At 45.6% G+C, this 26,281-nt stretch overlaps 1 long non-coding RNA gene across 1 annotated transcript in view; it reads right to left on the bottom strand.

Moving 5' to 3' along the window:
* The window catches only part of LOC144824931 (uncharacterized), a 336,736-nt gene that overhangs the window by 896 nt on the left and 309,559 nt on the right, over positions 1-26,281 (bottom strand). The window lies entirely within an intron of this gene.

The raw sequence follows: 26,281 nt of genomic DNA, 5'->3' as shown, positions 1-26,281 counted from the left end.
AGAAAAAAGGGGGCTCCCAAAACATGTTTTCCCCGTGCTAATTTCCATAGGAAATTCTCAGACGGGCTACAGCCGAACTGCTAAATGGAATTACCCAAATTTGGCAAAAAGATAGTGCTTGGTTCAGAAAGCGACCTTTTTTTTAAACGGTGTAAATCCGTTCAGTAGTTGCTGGGAAACTAAAAAAATAAAACTTTCGATATCTAGGGCAGCGGTGGATTTGCGACCCCTCGCAACCACGAGCTTCATTATAATTGGCTGTCAACACTCCAAACCAGGAAGTGTTGGCATCCATCTTGTGACTCGGTAGAGCCGCCACCTCCCCGGGGTTCTCTTTTAAAAAACAAAATGACATGTGTTTGGGGGCTCGAGCCTCCCCACATGCTCCGGGGACCACCACCTCCCCGGAGCACTAACTATGTAAATGCTGGGGTCCATTATGGACCCCCGAGCCCGGGGACCTCCACCTGCCCGGGGCTTTGCAAACATTGGGAGTGGGGTCGCGTGGCCCCGCATCTGGAGTCTTCGATGGCCCTGTGGACTGCCACCCCCCCAGGGCCGGCTCCTGCAGTGTCCCAGGGTGCCCACCCCCGGGACGCTGCTGTTTGCTAAGATAGGGTGGGAGCACAGCTCCCGCCCTACCAAAGCAAACTTGCTTTGGATTTTGGAAGAGAGAGCAGGGAAACCTGCTCTCGCTTCCAAAATCCAAAGCAGAATTGCTTTTCCATAAAAGCTGCATGTTATCAGCTCCCCGTGTGGAAAAGCAATACCGGCTCCTGCAGGAGGCGAGTAGCCAGTGGGACCGTGGTGGTATTTGGGCTCCCCCCATGGTCCCCATTGGAAAATTGGCCTGAGGAGGGGGGCCACGCTGCCCCCCTTAGAAAAAAAATAATTAAAACGGATGGCCAGGCCCCAGGGGATGGGGTGCCCGGGATCATAATTGTCCGTGGGAGGGGGGCCACGCGGTCACACTATGTATATATATATTTTTTTTAAAGGGTGCAAGGCCTCGGGGGATGGGGTCCCCGGGCGGAAAAATGGCCAAGGGAAGGGATGGCCATGAAGCCCCCCTCCCAAAAAAGGAAAAAGAAAATAAAGGAACTAGCAAATTACCGGAGGCCCGCCCCCTCCCTGCACCACAGTGCAAACCCACCCGTGCTGCGTTTTAAGGTGGGGAATTAGTTTACCTTGAATCTTGAGAGTCCCTGTGGGCTATTTAGCCCACCAGGTACCTCTAGGACGCGCAACAGGGCTGGGTTGCAAGGAGGTGGTCCGAGGCCACACCCCTTTTTACACCTCTCTGCAATATAGCTGTGTGGTGCTTACTGGAGGTACCTGGTGGGCTAGTTGGCCCCCAGGGACCCTCAGGACTCAAGGGGACTTAATCCCCAACTTGAAACACACTACGGGATGAGTTTGTACAGTGGTGCAGGGAGGGTGTGTGGCCTGATATGACAAGTGTGCAAACGCGCCCTGTGGGGCGTTTTAAGTTCGAGGATTAAGTCCCCTTGAATCCTGATTGTCCCTGGGGTCCAACTAGCCCACCAGGTACCTCCAGTAAGTGCCACAGAGTTGTGTTGCAGAGAGGTGTTAAAAGGGGCGTACTTTAATTATCCACTCAGTACCCATGTACTCATGCAATGACCCAGTTATTAACAGATGCACTGCTGCAATACCTTGAGGACTACCTATGCAGTCCAGTAATCTCCCTGATTCTATCTATGCAGTCCTCCAATCACCCAGCCAGCACCATATACTTATCCATTCATTCCGCCAAAACCCAAGCACTTATAAATTTACCATGCACTCTCCTTGCAGTACTCTAATCATCCACTCAGTACCCCTTTTATCATTCATTGACACAGGCACTAATTCCTGTCAAATACAGAGGAGGTCATGCTAATCACAGGGGTACCCCAACGCATAGTGTTCCCTAGTATATGCAGGTGTTTCTACTGTATTCTAAGTGTCTTTTAGCATAGCACTGGCTCCGGTCCTTGGTAAGTCAGAGTCAGTTACCACCAGTAACCGTCATTAAAAATTTGGGGGCACAGGAGGACTTTCTGCTCCTTTGTTGGTTCTTTCTGCACATCTCTTTCTTCTTCCTGCACTTTTCTTCGTCTTTCTGGACTTCTGTTGCCTCTTTCTGTATTTGTCTTGCTGCTTTCTGCGCTTTTCTTCCTCTTTCTTCACATATCCTCACTTTGTAGGTATAGTTAGAAATTAGCATTTAAATAACCATTGAAATTCACTGAAAAAACCATAGGTTTCAGGCAAATTATAGTTGGAAAATAGCATTAAAAAAACATTGAAGTTCACTGAAAAAACCATAGGTTTCAGGCCCGGTGTAGTTAAAAATTAGCATTTAAAAAACCTTAGAAATTGCCTGAAAAAAAACATAGGTTTCAGGGACGTTATAGTTAGTTGGACATTTTACTCATACCAAACCATAGAAATTCCCCCGTTATAGTGAGTTCAGCAAACTATAACTCGCGCCCCCGCAATGCACTTCTGATGACGTCACATATTACATCATTCATGACATGGTCAGTGACATCACTGGTGACATCACTGATGACATCTCAAATGACATCACTGATGACATCACTGATGACATCATCCAGTGACTATGTGTTTCTGTAAAGTTTAAATATGTTTTATATATATGACAAGGTGTATTGAAGAATGAGTGGGTTATATTTGAATTATATATATATATTATGTTATATGGATAATTCTTGCACTTGGAAATTTGTGTAAAAAATGATAATACAAAGTAAAAAGATGGCAATGTGTATATAGATAATGTTATAGAATATGATTATACATTTATTTATTAATATTGCGTAATTTGCACATATTTATTACATTGTATAAAATATGTAAGAGGTTGGAAGAAATTTTTAGGGACTATTCTGTTATTATAATTGTAAAATGTACTACCAGCCATAGTCTTTTTATAGTTTCCATGTTGCGAGTTGTAATACACAAAAAAACGGTGGAAGAACTAAACCCGCCTTCTATGTTTACTATAAGTACCTCCTCCCTCTGATGTAACAAAACACATCATGTGACCAAGCCTGTGGATACAGGCGAAACGCGTCATGGCGGACATGCTGGGCATTAAAAGGCACGAATAAAGCACCTTCGTTTGGCACCAGACTGGGTTTTTACTCTTCGTCATTTCTTACCGGCAGGGAAGTTGGTGGCGCCGTTGGTGTCTGGCGAGAATTGGTTCATATATATATATATATATATATATATATATATATATATATATATATATATATATATATATATATATATATATATATGTATGTATATATATATTACCTACTGGCGGTCGCCAGTAGGTAGTTATAGTTAGGACCTACTTTCCTTAGGAAATCGGCAACATTCTATTTGGAATAACTTTGGCGTCGGTGGACGAATCATCGTGAATTTCTCCAAGAAAATGGCCTGCTCGGTTCCGCTCCTTCCCTGAAAGCTTGGGGTTGATTCGTCAAGTGGGGGCTGAGAAAAAATGGGGGTCCCAAAACATGTTTTCCCCATGCAATTTTCCATAGGGACCTTTAGCCAGAGCTACAGCGCGAACGGCTGAACGGAATTACACCAAATTTGGCAGAAAGGTAGAGTTCGGTTCGCAGATTGTGCTTTCTGTTAAATGGTGTAAATCCGTTCAGTAGTTTCTGAGAAAATTACAAGTAAAGTCATAGCGATATCTAGAGACAGAGTTCTACACGCGGACGGAGATCCGTTCAATTACGATCGTGAGCTGCATGCTGATTGGCTGTGAACTGTCTGTCAACACTCGAAACCAGGAAGTGTTGGCGGCCATGCTGTGCCTCGGTAGAACCGAGTCACAAGAAAACAGTAAAACAAAGTTGAGAAATAAGGGCAGGGGGCAGGCTAGAAACATTCTGACCCTTTACGCTTGCTCAGGGGATCGTACATGGATGTTTAGGCTCTTTTTTTATTTTATTTTTAAAAAAGAAAAATCTCGGCGTACGCGCACGGAAATACGTACAATTACGAGCAGGAGCTGCATGCTGATTGGTTGTCAATACTCCAAAACAGGAAATGTTGGCAGCCATCTTGTTTGTCGCAAGAGCCGAGTCACAAGAAAACAGTAAAACAAAGTTGAGAAATAAGGAAAGGGGGCAGGGTAGAAACATTCTGACCCTATAGTCTTGGTCAGGGGGGTGGTACATGGATCTTTAGGATCAATTTTTATTTTTTTTCAAATAAAAAATGGCAGGGTACATGTGCAGTACTTGTACGCGTGGAAAAGGTGAAAAAAAACTAGAAGTCCGTTTTATTCATTAGGTCCCGGGGGGACAAATTACGGGGGCAATTTTTAGAGCTATATTTCTATGACAGTATGTAAAACTTTCTGTTTTTTTTCCTGCATCAGTTGTACTCTCTACGCATGCGCAGCCTTGTTTGCAAGTGCACTTTTTTTTCTTTTTCTTCAAGTTCGCCAAGCAAACCTCTCCAGATTTTAGGTATTAAATTTGCCGCTTTCTTTTCCCGGGTGGTGTGTGCCATCCGGTGCTATACTTTTGTAATATATTAATAAACATATTGTATATTACAAGCACGAGTTCAACTGTCTGTGAACACTGCAAACCAGGAAGTGTTGACAGCCATTTTGTTCGTCGCTAGAAGCGAGTCACAAAAAAAGTGTAAAACAAAGTTGAGAAATAAGGAAAGGGGGCAGGGTAGAAATATCCTGACTCTCTAGGTTTGCTCAGGGGGTCGTACATGGATTTTTAGGGTAAATTTTTAATTTTTTAAAAATAAAAAATGACAGCGTATCATACAATATAGAAGTGATATAGGATTTTTAAAACTTTAAAAAAAATGATTCCATAATTATCCTAGATTAAGTCTTCTGTTAGTATGTTCACTAAATACATGAATATATATTTTTAAACAATTAAAAACATTTGCGTCTTTTTTGTACGGGGCGCCGTACATGACGTCACACGGAAGCTTTGATGCGACGTGTAACGTCAAAGGGTATTCGTAGCGTATGCTGAGAATGATTAGCAGTACAAACTAAGGTGCAATCACTCTTTCACTGTCAAATCAGAGCACAGGGCGCTATGAGAATGGTTAGAAGTGGTCACTCATTGGAGATCCAATTCAGGTATGTGGCTTATCCACAGTATCATAACGTTATTTTTTAACCTGGTTAAGTTTGAGGTTTGCATGAAATACTATGCTGTAGGCAGATATGGATGTTTAGGGAGCGCTTATCTGCATGAAGCTTGGTTATTACCATTTACATATAGGTGTCTGAGGGAGGGAAAAGAAGTCTATGTGAATGGCGAGGATTGCACAATAGTACCAGATCACTACTTAATTTGTAGATAGATACAATTGAATGGCTCTTGTATACAAATGCGCCTAATTTGGACTGAGTTTTGAAAGGTAGTCCGACACCTGCTATCATAACAACATTCAGTTTACTGGAAATGGGAGTTATTTATTTTGAAATAATGGAGATTGTTGTGCTATGTTAGCAGGCATCTCTTACATGATTACGGTAACTGAGCGTGTGGTTTGATTAAAAAAAAGTTGTGTTAACTCCTCTGCATGGGAAGCTGGATGTTTCCATCTGGCTGTCGATTTCGACCTTGAAAGCAGAGTCAACCAAATAAGTCGTATAAGAGCGCTATTGCCTCAAAAAGAGGTCGCTCCTATATCTGGTACAGAAACATTTGTCCTTCATGTAGCAAACACCCGCACAGAAGTCCATGATTTATTAAATACAGACGTGCTCTTGAATTTTGGGGAGTTTATTTAGAGTATCTTTAATGTGTCCTTGACTACGGGGTTACCTTACTTTTTTAAAGTTAGAAGCAGTGGCCTGGTGACTTCTGTAGAAAGTATATATGGTGTCTTTTTGTGATTTTTTCATTCGATTTTTTCCACCATCTTTGGTGGATTGCGCTTAATACTCACATTAGTTGCAGGTGTGCTTTTATTAATTTGTTTACATAAATATGGATGCACATCCTGCAGCTGACGATAATATGTCCCGGCTGTTGATGGTTCGCAACCGAATGATTAGTTATTACGGAGCGCTGCCTTTGGCTACATTGAGTGCAGCTTATGGATTATCGTTTCGAATTTCCTTTTTCACATGCGTTCAACCTGTGTTTCATTGCCTGAGCTGCTATTTCGACTGGGCCCTGGATTTGTGTCTCTGCAGTACGGTGTCTCCCAACGCGGATTATGACCAGCTGATGAGCCCCTTAGTGGTTCATGACGTGCTCTGTTCTGGCGGCGGGATTACGGCTTTATCAGCGACACATGGAATAATGGGACGTTGGAATGTTTTTGCAGCGGCGCTTGAGTTCTTGGCACGCAGTTACATTGAAGATGACCCGAGTTTTTCTCCGATGGTGATAGAGTCTCCGGTCGTTGAGGAACATGTATGTTCATTCCCACTATTACATTGGATGGCTGAAATGTTTTCAGATGAGAACAATGACTTCCTGTTGGAGGCTGTTGCTACATACTGTGCTTACACGCTGTTGGATTAAGACTTTTTGATTTTTCTACGTATTCTTTATTATTTAGCTACTACTTTCTATCAAAGAGCGAATAACTTTTTTTTGGAAATGTGAACTTGACTCTGCTTTTTAGGCTTGGACTCTGCATTCCTAATTCGCCCACGTTTATATCATGTGCTTTGATCAAGAAAGGGTGCCGTGGGGCTGAGCCTTGCACTCACACCCTGTTAAGTTAGCATGGGTTTATTAGAAGCTTACACGCTATTTTTGCTTTCCTGCTCTGCTTTGCACACGACACGTACTTGTGATATTGTTTAGAGAAGGCTGAGTATTTTGCTTTATATGAGAATAATTTGGTATGCTAGATTTGTAAACTGCCTCGCTAGTTTTGTGTGTATAGTGAGAGCATGGAACATCAAGGTTATCTTGAATACTGTGTCTGTTATTCAGAATGATCCTCGCACGTTCGAGCCATAATACAAGACCTGGCTATTCAAACAAGCTATTCAAACAAGCGCACAGCTAGAGCATTGTTACCATCTGTCTCTATTAGTCACCTTCTGTCTTTCAGCGCCATGAAACCTCTGGGTGTCCGTGCGCTCAACAAATCCCGAATAAGATAAGATAAGATACAGATGCAGCTGTGGCCACCTCTGATACTTGCATGTTTCATAATGCATTGTGGAGGCAAAGTTACACACAGTTGGAGAACATTCGTATCTTGACAGTTTGTGGAGCACTGAATGTGATCCACTACTGCTGAGTACCAGAGGTATGGGTCTGCCCATGTAATCCTATGAGACTTTCTGTAGTTATAAACTAATCTGCTAGGTAGGGAGGGTGAAATGTAGGTATATTTTAAATTTGTTTAACTTTAGCATTATAGGATGCTTTTTCCGTTTGTATTTCATAGAATAGTAACAATGCTGACAACCTTGTTTCTGATAATATGTTTGGTTGTATTTTCTAAGGTACTGTGCATGAGATTATGGCGTTAGAAATAAACATTTCAAAGTTGCACGTGTCTTTATTTACATCTTGTTTTGGACTGGTGTAAGACTATATTGAAAGATTGTTCTTGTTATCCACTTTACTTCATGTAATCTAAGTCGCATGTTCTGGGTTGACTAGTCATTGGTGTTTTCGCTCTAGGGCGAAGAACCAATGAGTCACTGATTGCTAGTCTGGTAGGGGGTTTGTGTAGTAAGGTGGGTTTTGGTACACTGTAATTCACTGAGGGGCTAAGTCTTTATGCACAGTTCTGTGTATGAGCAGAATTCCTGGAACAGTAGTTACAACAAAAAGGCTCGATAAAGGGCTTGCACTTTGAATATGAATGTAAAATAGAAGAATAGTTGATAATCATAGCTAAGGAATGCAGCAATTAGATGTGTGTATGTGTGGATGATGTGTAGATTGAGTGGAAGATGAAAAACGTGAAAAATAAGAAAGGTTGGAGAGACACAAACTACGCACTGCATTGTCAGTGAAGTGGATCTTTGGATTTCCAGGTCATTACACAGATAGGGTGTTGGATTCCGCAGTGGGAGCAAGAGAAACTAGTACTAAGGAAGAAAGCTAGTGCATAAAGTACACACAGTTGGGCAGATTTACAAGGTCGTGGGAAAAATGATGCTAAAGTGGCGCAAGGGGCTTGTAAACCTGCCGCAGTGTGTGGTAGAAAAGACGTAAGAAAGGACGGAAGTGTGCAAATTACCCACTGCTATTCACTGGTAGTAGTTACCTAGAAGGCTGAATAAAGGGCCTGCACTTTGAATTTGAATTAAAGAAGAATAATTGATAAGCTCAGGCAAGAATGGTAGCAAGTAGGTGTGTGTATTTGTGGTTGTTGTGTTGAGTGGAAGATGACTAAGGGGAAAAATTAGAGAGGTTGCAGAGATGCAAACTTTCCATTTCTTTGTAAAGGAAGTGGGTGTTTAGTTTTCCAGTGCATATATATATTCACTGAAAAAACCATAGGTTTCAGGCACGTTATAGTTGGGAATTAGTATTTAAAAAACCTTCGAAATTCAATGAATAAACCATAGGTTTCAGCCACGTTATAGTTAGGAATTAGCATTTAAAAAAACCTTAGAAACTCACTGAAAAAACCATGGGTTTCACCCATGTTATAGTTAGCTGGACATTTCTCTCACACAAAACCATTGAAATTCCCCCGTTATAGTTAGTTCAGGTAACTATAACTCGTGCGCCTGCATGGCACTGCTGATGACGTCACATATTACATCACTCATCACATGGTCAGTGACATCATTGATGACATCACTGATGACATCTCAAATGACATCTCTCATGACATCACTGATGACATTTCAAATGACATCACTGATGACATCATCCTTGTGAAATAGTGGCAGACCTCCTCTCACCCTAATATAACCTTTGATACACACATTCAAAAATAGATACTAAAAGTTTCAAACAAATGGAGATACCAATACCCGTTACAACAACCTATTCAGTAATTCCAACATCTACGTAACCATCCACCAACAGTTCCATATAGTCACTTAAACATGTACTCACTCATCATATGTACTCATACAGCGATACATCCTGTTACACACCGATACTCATCCATACAGTTACTCGCACACATAGTCACACAGGCAAATAAACTATCAAACATCCATTTGTTTTCATATACAGCTATACACACACACCACTACACTTACTTTTACAGAAACATACACATACTTACTCTCTTAAACAATCAGTTATAGAAACACATACTTATTTATACAGGAACTTTTTCAATCTGTCACTGTCAAATATCCTTAATTATATACATCAATACTCACATATACTAGTTTAAAACATATGTACTTACTCATAAAGACACTATTGAGGCAGTCATTCACTCACTAGCACACCCATACACACATTCATCCACCCGTACAGTCCTGCACACATGCTGTCTTCAAAACACATACAAACAGTGAGTCAGTCATTCATGCATCTGTGCCCTAAGTAATACCCGCCACCAAACCATACAGACACTCATTCTGATACTCAAAAAACCAACTAATAACCCATATAGACACTCGTGTAGCTACTCATCAACCTATGCAGCCACTTATACACAAAGTGAGACACTGATACAGATATTTACATATTTAAACATTACTCGCTAATACATGTATTCACTAAGATACACTTAATAAGTCAGTTATACAATTAAATTTACAAAAAAAACCATCCATTTAGACACTTATTTACCCATTTATTCTTCCATCGACCTTTAGATATACATATATAAAAATGTTTATTTTTCAGAAAGACACACATTCAGTGGATGATGTCATCAGTGATGTCATCAGTGATGTCACTGACCATATGATGAGTGATGTAATATGTGACGTCATCAGCAGTGCATTGCGGGCGCGCGAGTTATAGTTAGCTGAACTAACTATAACAGGGGAATTTCAATGGTTTTGAATGAGAGAAATGTCCAGCTAACTATAACATGGGTGAAACCTATGTTTTTTTCAGTGAATTTCTAAGGTTTTTTAAATGCTAATTCCTAACTATAACGTGGCTGAAACCTATGTTTTTTTCAGTGAATATATATCATCAGCATCAGAGGAGCGGCAGACATGGCGCGGGGGAGGAGCGTTCACGTGAGGAGCAGTGGACAGGCAAGCGGCGGTGCGACCAGCGGAGAGGCGGACATGGCGCGGGGGAGGAGCGGCTGCGGACAGGCGGTGAGGAGCAGCGCGGCGAGGAGCTGTCAACTCAGGAGCGGCGGCTGAGGTAAGCAGGCGGGTGTCGGGCCAGGCGGGGGACGGGGAGTTACAAAAGGCAATGTCGGGGCAGGCGGGGGGCGGGGAAGGCGGGGGGCGGGGACTAACACCTACATTGACTCAGGCCAGGCGAGGGTCGGGCCAGGCGGCGGGCGGGGCACGGGCTGCTGGGCAATGTCGGGGCAGGCGGGGTTAGGGGGAAGCCTGAAAGCTCCCGGACAAGGTCGGGACAGGCTGCTAGTATATATATAAATCATTCAAATATAACCAAACTGAAACAATTAAGAAATACATTAAACATTAACCACAATTTAACATTTCAGATGAATATATATTTACTAATGGCGTAGCCACTGGGTAGTTATAGATAGGATCGTGCTTCCATAGGGATTGCATTTTTTGTTGTTGCTAATAACTTTGGAGCCATTTGTGGAATCTTCATAAAAAAAAATTTAAAATGCAACTATTTGACTCGTTTGCACGTAGAACGTTTCAGGGTGATCTGTTAAGCAGGGAAAGAGAAAAAGTGAGGGTCCCAAAACATGTTTTCTCCATTCATATGTCCATGAGAATTTTAGACGCAGCTACAGCCTGAACGTCTGAATGTATTTACACCAAATTTAACAGAAACCTAGACCTTGGTCCAGAAAGACAATTTTTTTGTGTTTTGTTGTATATCTGTTAACTCGTTTTTGAGCAATTAATGCTAAAATACTTTGCATACCTGCAGACACGAAGCCTCCATGGATCCCGACAGATCCCAAGATTAAATCTAATTGGCTGCCATCACCCCTCAACCAGGAAGTGGTGGCAGCCTTCTTAGGACTCAGGACTGTGTCCTGAGTCCTAAACAAAGTAAAACAAATGACACAAGGGGGCCGGGTAGGGGTACCCTGACCCCTAGGTCCGGCGGTGGGTTCCCAGAGGGGGCCAAAACGTGTTTATAAAATGTTTTGCAGCAAATTTAAAAATACCTCCACTCCCCCCGGGAGGACCTGAGCCTGGGGAAATGTGCACCATTAATATAAGGGGAGAGCAGCGCGTGGCCTCCCTCCCCAAGCCTCTACAAAGCCCCGGGGATCCCATACCTTGGGGCCGTTAAGATAATAAGATGGACGGAGGGCTGTGGAGCCCCCCTCTCCAGGCCAGAAGAGGCCCGGGGGACCCATCAAGGTACTTTTTGGTCCTAATGATGAGATTCAGTATAATTCTTTAGTGTAGTTCATTTTATTTTTTCCATCCACCTAACATTTAGTTTCACATTTAAATTTTCACTGTACAGTACACATAACAATATATTAAGCTCTGTCCATTTATCACAGTGCACTCGAACCCAGTATACACGGACTCCTTCATTAAGTGATTTTGGTGACATGATGCACAACTATGGGGCCAATTTACTACGTATCATCCCCCCTTTACTTGTGTTTCCCTTATGGACGATGTTCCTCCAGTCATGCCATTTTACACACACATGATTTGGACTTTTTGACATGCGCTGAAGCCGGTTAGTCCATCTCCATATTTCACTAGGACTGGCTGTTATATGTTGTATTATATTTTGCAGCAACTTTTAGTATTTAGCATTTCCGTATTCATTTTTATGGGGTCCCATGTCCATGTTGGTTATTGCTACCAGCACTTGACATTCACAAACGTTTAATATTCCATTAACATAATGCTGGTTCTTTGGGTTTCACCTTTTATTATGACGTTTAGAAGCCCCCTCACCCCTCTGCCAGCCAGGGACTGCATTTCCCTTCATAACTAGGGCCGTAGTAACAAGCATGTTGTATGCGCCGCTTCTTCCCACCCTTACATTGAGAGAAGTGGTTACCATCAGCATCCTCAATCCTGGTGTAATACAGACTCAAAAGGGCCCATTGTAGGTAAGCGTCATGCTGGAGCTTAGCTCCACATGATTTTTTGTATTTAATCTGCCTACTGCCCACATCTTTTTTGGGTCATAGCTGCTCATAGGCAATGAACATGCAGTGTGGCTTAACCAAGCCTCAGCCAGTTTATGTCTTTTAGTCTATCGCTACCTGTAGACCACACAACCTATGCTGTAAGCTTGAAGTAGAAGGTAGCAGGGCGACTCCCCTCCATGTTTTTGCTTTTCTTTGCCTTTTTGCACTTTCCTATGTTGAGCTCTTTCGATTGTTAGTGCCTTCTTGCATTAAGTGGGCCTGCATTAAACTTATACTTCTCCCTATACGATCAAGCGACTGGTACGCGACAGCAGCATTGAGCATGCTGTCTCTCCCCACTCTTAGCTAGAGATCCTCGGCTCCCGTTTGTTTCCTGGTATGCTACGGACTCGCAGGGGCCCATTGCAGTAAGTGTCACTTCACTCCACAACATTGCTGGATTACTCCTGCCCACTGTTTAATTTTAGTATTACAACTGCCCATAAGCTGGAACAATCAATGATTGGGATCAAGACCAAATGGAACATTGCCGCACCACTTGGCCATAATTGAATATGCATGTCCACTTTACCAACTATCTAAATTTTTTACCACATTACTTGTAAAAAGCTGTTTGAGGTAGTGGCACAGGGGTGGCAATTCCCATCCCCGTCTTTTTGTTTTACTTTTTCATTTATTAAATGTTCCTGTTTTTACTGTTAGTGTCCACTTCCACTTAGAGGGTAGGCTTGGATCACATTGTTGTATATGGTATGATTTTGCTTTGTATGTTTGGACATTAGGCTTCATTCAGACTACATAATCATGCAGATGGAATTTGAGTTAATTGTTGTCCTTACGATGGGGGGCGTGGCTAGCAGGCCACGATGGTGGTCGGAGTTTGTTAGAGCTCCCGTGCCGCTGGGAAGTCGATATCCTGAAACGGCCTCCACGGGGCCGAATAACATCTCGGAGGGGGAGGCCCTCTGTGCGCTGGCCTCCCCGGCGACTTTGGCCAGGTTTGGAGACTCTGGTGACCAAGGGAGCGGAGTGGCAGAGCCTGGTGCCGATGCGGCCTGGACCCCTGAGAGAAGCCGGGACCTCGAGTTTGGGACAGGCCAGGCCTGCCCGCATTCCGGAACAGCCTATACGGGGCTGATTGGCATATTACAGTGGCCGGACCTGATCGCACTTGCCCCCCGAACATTTTAGAAGCCCCTGGTGCTGCTGTAAGCTGAGGGGAACACTCGACGGAGCCTGGCGCTGATGCGGCCTACTCCCCCGGAGGCGACCGGGACCTAGAGTTTGGGGCATGCCCGACCCGCGTAGCACCTGCGGCCGGAAACTCCAGAGTTGCCCCGGGACGGACCACTGAAGACCCGAGCACCCCGGCGGCGGCGTGGGGAGTGGGCAGTGACGGCGGGGCAGCCCCCCCCCCGGGGATTTACTACTTTGAGCACCGCACTGCGCCCGACTACTGCCCTGGACGGAACTGAACTGTAGAGTTCTGGGGAGAGTGCGAGAGCGGAGCACCCTACGACCCTGACCGACTGACCGGTGGGGGGTAGGGGACGAGGGGGGCCGCCACCTGAGGGCGATCCCTGGTATTGTGCCCGGACCTCTCCTCCCCCCCTTTTTTTTCCTCCCTCCCCACATCTCTTGGCCTTCCTGGGGACGATAATGGCCTGAGGTGGAGCCATCATCGATCACAGACCGGCACTGAGAACCCACGTGGCCTGGCCCTGGAAGGGTGGACACTATCCGCAGACACTGTGGGGGATATCAGGGCTCCCTGAATTCCCATGCTGCGCCCCCGAGAGAGAGAGTAAGAAGGCGCCACTGCACCTGATTTTTCCCCCCTCCCTGGCTGGCCCCCCGAGGCGGATGCCAGAACGAGCAGGACACGAGAACCACGGTGGGGGGGACCCGAAGGGGCCCCCCTCCCGGGCCGGGCGGTGGATCACGTTCATAGTGCCCAGAGATCCGGCGAGAGAGCGCCGCCTGGTGAGGCCGAGTGACTGCCCGGGGTACCAACCGAAGAGACACCCATGTCCGGTCGCTGAATACACCTGGCCGGGGCAACCATGGTCCGGAAGGGGGCTCGAACCTTGGATGGGAAAGATGGCCCAATGGCTGCGGGACAAGCCCCGGGGGCCATACTGGACGGATCCACACTAACAACACCTGACTAGGCTCCTGTTGGGGATCAGCAAGCTGATAAGTTGGACCTGATTCTGCAAGAGAACAGAGATTCCAGACTTGCCATGGAAACACAACTAGGCGTCCTCACTACTAATCTCTCTTTATTAAAAGCCGACCACACAAAGCCGACCACACAAATTGGCTGACAAAGTGAAGGACCAGGGTGTGACGTTGGCGGAGATAACCTCAACAGTGGCAGATCAAACTAACTCTATCAAGCAACTGCAAGACCAAGTAACAACCCTAATGGAACGCGTGGAGGATGCCGAAGGGCGTAATCGACGCAATAATATCCGCGTCATTGGGCTTCCGGAACGCAGTGAGGGAACCCGCGCAATGGAGTTCATGGAGCAGTGGTTCCGTGATCATGTCACCACAGAGGGCCTGTCACCGCTCTTCTGTGTGGAAAGGGCACACCGATTCCTACAGAGAGGCCTAGGCCAGGACAGCCGCCGCAACCGCCGATCGTCAAGATCCTTAACTATCGGGACAGAGACACGCTACTTCAGAAAGCCCGGGAGAAATCGGTCATAGAATATGAAAACAAGCGAATCTCACTATACCCGGACTACACTAATCAAGTACAAAGACAAAGGTCCTCCTACTTTGCGGTACGCCCTGTTGTTCCCGGCTCGCCTCAAGATAATCTATGACAACAAGACCCACTTCTTCGAGAGCCCTACTGACGTGGAGGAGTGGTTGGAGGTGATGGACATCGAGGCAACTCGAGGGGCATCATCCAGCAGCACCATGAACGGTTTGGATCGTACGAGAAGAACCTCCCCCACACTATCTGCGCAGCCGAGACAACGCAACCCCTCTACCGCACAGCAGAAGGAAGACCAGATGATAGCAGTCAACATGGTGGGCTCCTTTCGAGATGAACACGAAATAATTAACACGGATACGGAAGACAGTACACTACACTCAGACTCAGAACACAGCGTGGTCCTGTTTCCGACTGTGACGCCGAGAGCGGCGGACGAACTCCTGGATAATGGACAGGAGTAACTGCCCAACACGGAGTAGTCTGTGACTCTGTCTCCTACTGATATCCTTTGATGGTGACTTGAATGGGGTTGTGATGTGCGGGGTAGAAGGTGCGGGTCCTTTGTATGATTGTGAGGTGTTTATTCTGTGATACTTGGAGGTCGAACCCACGTTACGGCATTGAGCGTCCCTCTCATGATAGATGCACTTTGTTATCCTGTCATAATAGACCCTTACAAGCTGAGATTACCGATTGATAGTAGAAAGGGCAGGGCACGCCCGCCCCCCCCTCCATCCCCCGCCCCAGGAGGTGGTCAAGAAATATAGCTCATGCAAAGACTTCCCTGGCGGCACCGTTGAGCCGGCAGCGCAGAACTGTAAGACTACGTGGACAAGGTACATGCTAAGCCAACCCCCCGAAGGCATATGCACCAATGTTTGGTTTGTTATGGTTTACATTTCATGGTTCGGCACAGCAATGTTTTCTAGCTGCGCCAGAAGAGTTCAAGTTTGGGGTGGGCAGAAGTACGTCTTCTGGTTATTGCAGATATTACTTGTGCTACAAATGAGGGCATTGTTTCTCGAGGCACTTCTCACCGAGTATGGCTGACACTATAGGGAAATACAGGCTGGCAACCTGGAACGTGCGGGGACTTGGCGCCATACAAAAGAGGCACAGAGTACATGCATTCTTACTCCAGCAGCATACCCATATAGTCGTCCTACAAGAATCCCACTTAACACAACCTGAGACACACACACTGCAGAAGAAGTGGAGAGGAACTGTATTTTCTACAACATATTCTGCTTTCTCCAGAGGGGCTACCATCTGGGTGAGACACAGTACTCCCTTTGTAGAACTAGAGAGAAAGGTTGATGACCAGGGTAGGTATATCCTGGTGAAAGGTATACTGGACGGCACACTAGTGGTTCTGGGCAGTATATATGCCCCGAACTTTGAACAAGATACATTCCTTGCGAGGGTGGGCCGAGCGCTGGCTGATTGGGTGGACATCCCTTGGATTTTAGGGGGGGACTGGAATTTGGTTTTAGACGTAGATCTGGATAGGTCGCATCCCCCCCCTCCAGACGACGGGTATACACAGACTGGCGGACTCTTATAGGGCCTGGCTCCAGGGCTGGGGACTGACGGATATATGGCGAACACTACACCCGACACACAGGGAATATTCCTACTATTCCCCGGTGCATGCCTTACATACCCGATTAGATAGGTTTTTGTGTAGTAACTCATTGGTGTCTAAATGTACGTCCCCAGACTACCTGGCTAAAACCTTCTCTGACCACAGACCTCTGACACTTGACCTGCAATGGGGACGGGTGCCATCTCCAGTGCCAACCTGGCGACTTAATCCGCTACTGTTGGAGAACGGCCCCTTCCGCACATCCTTGTCGGACACCTTGGACAATTACTTTCGGGAGAACTGGGACTCGGCGACTTCTAACTTGACGGTGTGGGACGCTATGAAGGCCGTGATAAGGGGAGCAGCCATAGGACAGACGGTGGGTGCTAAGCAGGAAATCCACAGAAAGCTGTGTAACGTAGAGGATTGCCTAAAGGCCCTGGAGTCGGCAGTGGGTGAGGGCCCGAACGCAGGGAGGAATTACAATTGAGTAATATAGAGCACGCCGAGCTTTTAGAAACACTAAGAGTTATTGATCACAAAGACTTCTTACGGCGACAACAGGCCGAATCGGACAGATCGGGTGCTCTACTGGCTCGGTTGGTACGAGACCGCCCTGAGGCCCCGGTGATTACACAGATTAGGGACAGCACAGGAAGAATGGTATCTACACAGTCGGCCATAAATGACGCTTTTAGAGACCACCTAAGTATGTTATATGTCCCCCCCCCATGGAGGACAGAGAGCAGATGATAGACTTTATGAGAGATCTACCTTTCCCAATCTTGTCCCGAGCTGAGCAGGTGGAGATGGACGGACCCATCACGCAGCAGGAAATCAAAGTGGCCATACGATCTCTTACAATCAAGGTAAGACTCCTGGCCAAGACGGACTACCGGTAGAATTTTATCAGACTTATTCTACGACCCTGGTACCCGTCTTGGAGAAAATCTATAAGGCATCCTATGAGTCTGGTCACCTGCCTATCTCGACGATGCAAGCCTCAGTTATTTCAATTCCAAAACCCGGTAGGGAAACCCTTGACCTCGCTAATTACAGACCCCTCTCAATGCTCTCTACGGAGTATAAAATACTCAGTAAAGCCATAGCTCTGCGAATACAGGCCCATCTCCCGGCCCTAATACATCCGGATCAATGCGGATTCCTCCCTGGGAGGAGCACGTCCCAAAACACGAGGAGGCTCCACGCCCTTATGGCTGCCATGCCGCTGGCTCTCCCTCAGGCCGGTTGTGTCGCACTAGATATCCGACAGGCCTTTGATTCATTGTCCTGGACATTTATGTTTGAGGTCTTGAAACGCTTTGGCCTCCCCGACTCCCTGATACGATGGATCCGGCTATTGTGCACGCGCCCAACGGCTAGAGCACGCACGGGCCGGCACGTCTCCTCTAGCTATGACATTCACCGAGGCACCCGACAGGGCTGCCCGCTATCGCCCCTGTTGTTTGTCCTGACCATTAAGCCCCTGGCGATCGCCCTTCGGACTAGGATGGCTGAGATGGGCATCTCCATCAGAGGAGCGCACAATCTGATATCAATCTACGCCGATGACATCCTATTATATTTCCGGGACCTAGAGGAGAACCACTCGGCCCTAGCGGCCATTTTTGACTGGTTCGCAACTGTGTCGGGCCTGGCGATCAACCCGGCGAAATCGATAGGCTTTTACTTCCAAGACGGACAGCGGCCTACCCACATACAATTTGGCGCCTCCCAAATTCTGATAGCGCAGACCACGTTCAAGTATTTGAGCATAAACGTTTATAGACGACCGGAAGACCAGATTGAAGGTAATATTCGGCAAACCATTAACGGCCTTCGTAGTAGTGTGCAATTCTGGACGTCTCTGCCGCTGTCCGTCATGGGTAGGATAGCCGTCTCTAAAATGGTCATGCTTCCCCGCATGCTTTATTATTTTGTAAATCTACCGGTTCTCCTCCCGCAACACATATTTAATACACTAACTACACTCTTGATCACCCTCATCTGGGGCTCTGGACGGCGGAGAATAAGTCTAAAAAAACTACAATTGGGTACCAGACGGGGAGGCCTTGGCGTACCAGACCTCCGCGGTTATTATTACGCGAGTCAATTACAATGGCTGTCACGATGGGTGGCGGGTAGGAATTTGCATGAAATTGATTTCACCAGCGATCGGATGGCACGCGGAGAGTTGCACTCCCTTCTATTACCCAAGGCCAAGATACCCCGGGATTGCCACCCTTTTCTGCTTACCACCCTGACATGCTGGCGGAAAGCTCTGGCGTACACGTCGACGACCCCGCCTTATGCCGATAATATTCCCCTGTTGGGAATCCCAACGCCACAGGGGCGACTGACGCACCATAGATTACAGCCCTGGACGGATGTGGGAGTGGATAGAGTAGGTGACCTGTTCGAAGATGACACACTGTTAGACCACGCTTCCTTTGTACAAGCCACAGGGGTGCCACCACGACTATACATTCTACATGCCACTGTGACACACTATGTACGCAATACATGGGCCCCACAGCGTAGTAAACCCGAGCAACACGAACTAGTGCACCACCTACACTACATGGGGACAGGGGGACACCTATTACGGTGGTTATACACTGGCATTAGGGAACACGCTGCTATGCCCCTGACTACACTCAGAAACACCTGGACGCTGGACACGGGGGAGGCTATGACGGACGGGGCCTGGAAGGCCGTTCTGGAACACCCTAGAAGGGTGTCCAGGAATGTGAAGTTTAAATTTATACAAGCCGTGGTGCTACATAGGGCATACCTCAACCCCCAAAGACTACACAGGATGTTCCCTGCCTCTTCCCATTGTTGTCCCCGGTGTCAGACAGATGAGGCCGGCCTTCTCCACATGATGTGGTCTTGCCCACGCCTAAGCGGTTACTGGGGACAGGTCTGACATATACTCCACACTGTCACGGGCATGCAGATACCGGAGGGGGCGTTGCCTTGCCTGCTCGGACACAGGAAAAGACCCAAAGGGCATAAAGCCCCACTGAAGCTCCTGGACTTAGCATTGTTGTTGGCGGTCAGGGCACTGACCATGAGGTGGAAATCTGCAAGACCCCCAGCTGTAGGGACCTGGCAATCTGAATTATTGAAGTGGGGTAAGGCTGAGAGCGTAGTTCTCCATAGAGAAGTGGAAAGGGGGCTACGGAAACACCCGATTGCGCAAGATTGGGAACGGATGCTGCTAGAGCTAGAGGACATGGATTTGATGCCTTCCCAGGCGGAGACCTCATAACAGAGACTGTCAGAAGGGAGAGGGTGCGACCACGAGCACGGCCTTGTCCATGACGCGTACAGGTCTGCCAGAGGAGGATGACCATAATTGTTTGGATGTGTCTGTATTTCGGGATTTCTAGACCCATGGTTACAATACGAGATGTGCTGGGACGCCAGGAGACGTACGAAACGGGGAGGGATGTAGGGAGGGATGGGAACTGGCTATGACTTAACCTTTTGGGTCCAATGTTGCATAAACGCTGATGAGAAGTTGGATGTTCACAGTAAGGACCCATTTGTAAGGAAATATTACTATTGCATAGAGTTGTATATGCTGTCATAAGCAAATTGTATGAACACAGCTATGAGAGACATTGAGTCAGTTTGCTAAAGTTTAATGGGAGAAAAAGAGCAAAGACTGTACCAAGAAGATGATGATTGTATATACAATGTAATACCTGATTGCATTCATGAATAAAGAGTTAAAAAAAAATTGTTGTCCTTACACAATATGAGTTTCTCCTCTAAAGCCATACACACTGCATTTCTTTATCTCCAGAATAATGTGCACCCTTAGCCTACCACCAGGGTATTTTGAGTCTGACATTTGCAGGTAATCCTGCTGGTTTTTATGCGTGTCACCACTTGATTCTAGTCGGACACCACACTGGTGGACATTGTTGTTCCACAATTGGGTTGTTGGAAGCACTGTTAACATGATAGGTGTTACTAACTCTCATTTTCACAACCTAGATGTCTACTTGACTATGTTCATATTTTCTCAAAGGTCATTGAAAAGTGGATCAGAGGATGAGATATTGGTGACCACTTTCTTTATGGTTTTGTATTTTTCTTTTTAAGCACTTTTTGGCTTTTTCTTACTGAAAGCAGAAGTGAATTGTTGAACATCCTGATGATTACCCGACATCTCAACCGAGGTTTCTGGTGAGAACAGAAACATGTTGACTATGAGATAAATTGTCAGGGTTAATAGACTGCTGTCCAGCATATTTACTTATTTTAATCCTGACCCAGATAGACCATAATAAATCTCAACGTCTGTCTTGGAGTTCATTTAAACCATGTTGCTTACTGTATTTTTGTTTGCACCACAGCACTTTTTTACACTTTGCTAGCCTCACCACTTGACTGACTCCATAGGGATTATTATCACACACTAAACTAAGAGCTCCTCCTGATTAGAGTGGGAGTTGTAGCTCTCACCGCGATGTGCTTTCACGGTGTGAGGAGAATCCCTATGATGAAGCATGACACATCTGGTGGTTTGGGGATGTCATTCCATTAAAGGAATTTGTTTTTACATTATAGGTTCCAATCTGCTCTTTGTCATTGACCTGGCTATTTCATAGTGTGTAGCATTTATGATCCAAGAGTGAATTCCAGATGATTTGAAAAAAATTCCAGGCCCTCCTTTTTGTGTTTTCTGGTTAGTTTACTAGTCCCACTCCAATGCGATCAAAATCAGGGAGTGTGTTGGATTGTGGTGGAGTAAGATTTACTATCCCCATTCCTCCCTAAGCAACAGTAGGGAAAGTGCTGGACATTTGAGGGTTATATGTACTATTTTATTTATTTATTTATTTATTTATTTATTTATTTGTTGACATTTGTAGAGCGCAGCGATTACCCTTGGGCGTCTTGGCGCTCCATTGTCAGCAAAAAACGGAAAAGTGTTGGGCTTTTGAGGGGTTAGATTTACTATTCCCATTCCAATCTAAGCCATAGTAGGGAAAGTGTTGGAATTTGGAGGGATAAAATTTACTATTTCAGCTCCAGTCTAAACAATTGTAGGAAATATATTGATTTTGGAGGGTTTATAATTAATATTCCCAGGCCAACATAAACGAAATCAGCGAAGTATTGGAATATAGAGGAATTAGAATTAATATTCTCACTCCAATGTATGCAAAAGTCTAAAAAATGTTGGACTTTGAACGGGTTAGATATACTGTTCCAATACCTATTCTTTTTTTAAATAAATTGAAATAGCTAACTACATAAAACTTTAAAAACGTATTTAAATAAAAAACTTTTATAAATAAATAAAATTAGACGTAATAGAAAAGAATTTAATACAAAATATTTAATAAGTATAAAATAACATAAATACATTTGAAATAAATACACTTCCCTCCCTAATACCTACCCAATACCTATAAAAACACTAACAAACAAACAAAATAAAATATAAAATAAATGATAAATAAAACATTAACAACATATAGGGGTCGATTACGATGCTGTTCGGGATTGCCAAATCCGATTTGGAACCCTTGTTTCGGACAGAATCGTACACGGAAACCGTTCGGGCTGTCTGAATCGGTTCCGAAAGGCATTCAGACAGGTCGAGTCTTTCGGAGCCATATTGTACAGCTCTATGGACATGGTTTCTGAGCGAGAGATTACGATGACCAACTTGGACAGCAGTTTTGATTCAGTGGACCCCCCCTTTCCAACCATGCACAGTGTGGCAGGCACCATGGGGTGCCCACCATAAGATGCATGATTTCCCCCATCCACCCCTTTCTCCAATGGGAGCCTGTGTATTTGGTCGGAACTCAGGCTGCCATTGAAGTCAATGCGAGTCCGACTGAATCGAATCCAGAAGCATTAGGATGCATTGTAATCGGTCGGTCACAGTCGCAGAACCCGATTCATTCGGAAATTATTCCGAAACCGATTCTGTTGGAAGAGTTTCCTTAATTAGAATTTAAATAAAACCAAATAAAATTAAGTTAAATAATAAATGTAACTTCATGTAAAAATTGTTATTATTAAATTCTATGATCAAATAAATAATAAGTAATTAAAATATAACAAGTAATTGACTTAATGATTAATTGGCCACATAACTGAAATAATCAATTATCAAATAATATTTCAAGTAACCAAAAAACTCATTACAGTTAAAACAACAATAATTCCCATTGTAATCTATTCGAACCGCAGGGAACCATGACTAAATTATAAATTAGTAATTACATTTGTAGAAACTTTAGATTCACATTAATAATCACAAAATGTAGTTCACTATTTCAAATAACAATTAACCAAATAAATCACTAACATGATTAATTACCAATAATTACTTACCTTATATAAAATATCTGCTAAAATTCAATCAATAATTCATATTTACCACAACTACCCTTCCCTAATTCCCAACAGACCCATTTACAACTGCATTTCTTTATTAATTATTTTTTTTAACTTTTCATTTAAACTTTAAAATTGCAAACTATATTAAGATAGCTAAAATAACATTAGCTCAATTAAATAATTTACATACTAATTTTCCTAATACATATTTAATTAAATAAAACATTATTTAACCTAACACACAATAACTTATATATTAAATACCTTCCCACCCTAATACCCCACAAACCCAACAACCTGCTGCTAAATTAAGAATGACTAATTAAATGTAAAAATATTTCTGTTGCAAATTAAAACTTTCAAACTCTAATAAAAAATATAACAATTTTAATACTAAGGCGAATACCTAAACTAATATCCTAAAATATTACACATTCCTTAAAAAGATATATCTAATACAACTAAATAAATGAAACCATATTTTATACAAGGATATTTTTAAAAGAATGTTATATATCTGGAAAAACATATTCTTACTTTCTATAGTCTGTCCCACAATGTTTTTGACTCGACGATATTTTTGACATGACATTGTTGTACCACAATATTTTGGTGATTCGCCAATATCTGTGATTCTGGGTATGCGCTGAGTGGTATGGTTCCTGAATATGAACTCTAGCATATTTTTTCATCATAACATTGTGGTCAGAGTAATGTGACTGCCAAATCATTGTGGGACATAATATTAAAGGCAAGTACATCACTTTTTATTGTTGTAAACAATATTTATGTTAAAAACATAATAATATAAAATAATGTATTCATTGGAGGCCCATGCATCATGATGCTTGTTGCCTTTTTAATATATCATTCTAACACAGGAGACAACAATGCTGGAATGGTAAATTAAAATGCCAAAATAAAGGGAAAAAGTTAGAAAAGTCTGAAAAAATAAATACATGAATAAAAAAGAAAATAACAAAAAATTAAACATTTTTAGAAAATGAAAACATGAGGCACTGGATTTGGAATGGGGATAGAGAGCAGTGTGGTAAGCTTGGGGACAAGGGGTGACAATAGGGTGTATGGGGGAAAGAAGGGAGGAAGGAAAGAAAGTGTGTCAGGAAAAAGAATCACTCCCATGAAGTGTTTAAAAGAAAAGTAAAGAAGTTCTAGCAAGAATACAATGGAAGGATACATTATACATCTCTTCCCATTAGAAAACTGAGGGACTGGTACTCTCTCCGGATGAGAAAATAAGGGAAAGACTTTGAATCAGCAAAAGGGAAGTGTGATAGACAACAATACCATCCAATCATGAGCAAGAGCCTGACCGCTGCAGGCGACCCAGCCGCCGCTGAGCCGCCCGCACTCGCGTCCCCGCTTTCCCGCCGCTGCCTTCCCTGCGGCCCCGCCCCCCGCCAGCCGATTGGGCACCCCGCTCCCGCCTCCCAGAGGACCCTCCCTCCCGGCTCCCTTCTTATGAGGCCTCCCCGCACGCGCAGCTGTTACGCGCAACGGACGCGCCGATTGTGCGCCGAAGGCGCGCCAAAGGCAAGCCCGTCTACGCCCGTCCGCGCCTGGACCTCGCCCAGCGCCGGAACCCCTGGCCCCCACCGCTGAGGCAAGACTACACGACAGACCTACGACGCCGCAACTCTCCACGCACTCAATGCCGGTCGGAACCCTGCCTGCTACCGCGCCACCCCGAGGCGCACCCACGGACCCTTTGCCTGCAGAGCCTGCCGATTCACCTGCTACCGGACCTGCACCCCCCCCACCGAGTCCAACACCAACAGCAAGCACCTGAAATGCATCCTGCTCAACACCCACGCCGTAGAACTCTGGGAGCTGCTTGACGCGACAGCGCCTGACGTCGCCTTCCTCACCGAAACCTGGATGAACGCCTCCTCAGCGCCCGACATCGCCATAGCCATCCCGGACGGCTACAAGATCACCCGAAGGGACCGCGTCAACCAGACGGGTGGAGGCGTCGCCATCGTACACAAGAACACCATCCGCATCTCGACTAACTCCGACGAAACCCTCACCACCGCAGAACACCTGCACTTCCAGATACACACCGACCCCCAGACTACCCTCAGAGGCACCCTCATCTACAGACCACCGGGACCATGCACACAATTCAGCGAAGACATCGCAGACTTCATCAGCCCACACGCCCTTCCATCCGCCGACTACATCCTCCTAGGGGACCTCAACTTTCACCTGGAGAACAACGACGACAGAAACACCCCCGCCCTGCTGGACAACCTCGCCAACCTCAGCCTCAAGCAACTGGTGAACACCCACACCCACTACGCCGGCCACACGCTTGACCCCGTCTTCTCATCCAGCAAGCATATCTCCTTCAGCCACGCCACCGGACTCCACTGGACAGACCACAGCTGCGTCCACTTGAGCTTCAGAAGAACCACGACCCACCACCACCCGCAATAGGTCCCCCGCCGATGCTGGAGCAAGATCACCTCCAAGCAGCTCACCGCCTCCCTCAGCCAGAACACTCCAACCAGCACAACGGACCCCAACGAAGCAGCCAACAACCTCACCAAGTGGCTGACCGCCTGCGCCAATGACCTTGCACCACTAAAGAACCCTCCCAGCAGACCCGGCAGCAAGAAAACCCCCTGGTTCACCGACGAACTCAAGGAATCCAAGAAGAACTGCCGCACCCTCGAGAAAGCCTGGCGGCTCAACCACACCACAGACAACAGGACCGCCCTCAAGCACGCCATCCGCAAACACCATCAGCTGATCCGCGCCACCAAGAAGAAGGCACTCAAAGAACGACTGGACAACAACACCCACGACAGCAAGGAACTCTTCAACATCGTCAACATTCAGGCTCCCTTGAGCCTGTGGGGCTGACGAGCCCGGGTTACGCTCCTACGTGCCACGAGCGGTAGCAGAACTGAAAATATTTTTGGCAGCCTACGCAGCACCCCTTCATACATTCCTACTCCCTGCTGACGAGAGGCAACAACCTCGAAACACGTGTCCAGGGATGGCCAACGCGACTGATTTTTTCCTCAAGACCCAGGCAGAGGCGCACCCGCTGATGCTGACTGCAAGGACCACAACGCATTGGGGCTACACGCTGGTAGGATAAGTAGTGAGCGACCCCTTGGACTTACTTTTACATTCAGGCTCCCTTGAGCCGGTGGGGCTGACGAGCCCGGGTTACGCTCCTACGTGCCACGAGCGGTACCAGACCTGAAAATATTTTTGGCAGCCTACGCAGCACCCCTTCATACATTCCTACTCCCTGCTGACGAGAGGCAACAACCTCGAAACACGTGTCCAGGGATGGCCAACGCGACTGATTTTTTCCTCAAGACCCAGGCAGAGGC

The sequence above is a fragment of the Lissotriton helveticus genome, chromosome 3_1 (genome assembly GCF_964261635.1).
Source record: "Lissotriton helveticus chromosome 3_1, aLisHel1.1, whole genome shotgun sequence".
NCBI classification, from domain to species: Eukaryota; Metazoa; Chordata; class Amphibia; order Caudata; family Salamandridae; genus Lissotriton; species Lissotriton helveticus.
The sequence above is the reverse complement of the archived record's forward strand: the minus strand, read 5'-3'. Positions and strand labels throughout refer to the sequence as shown.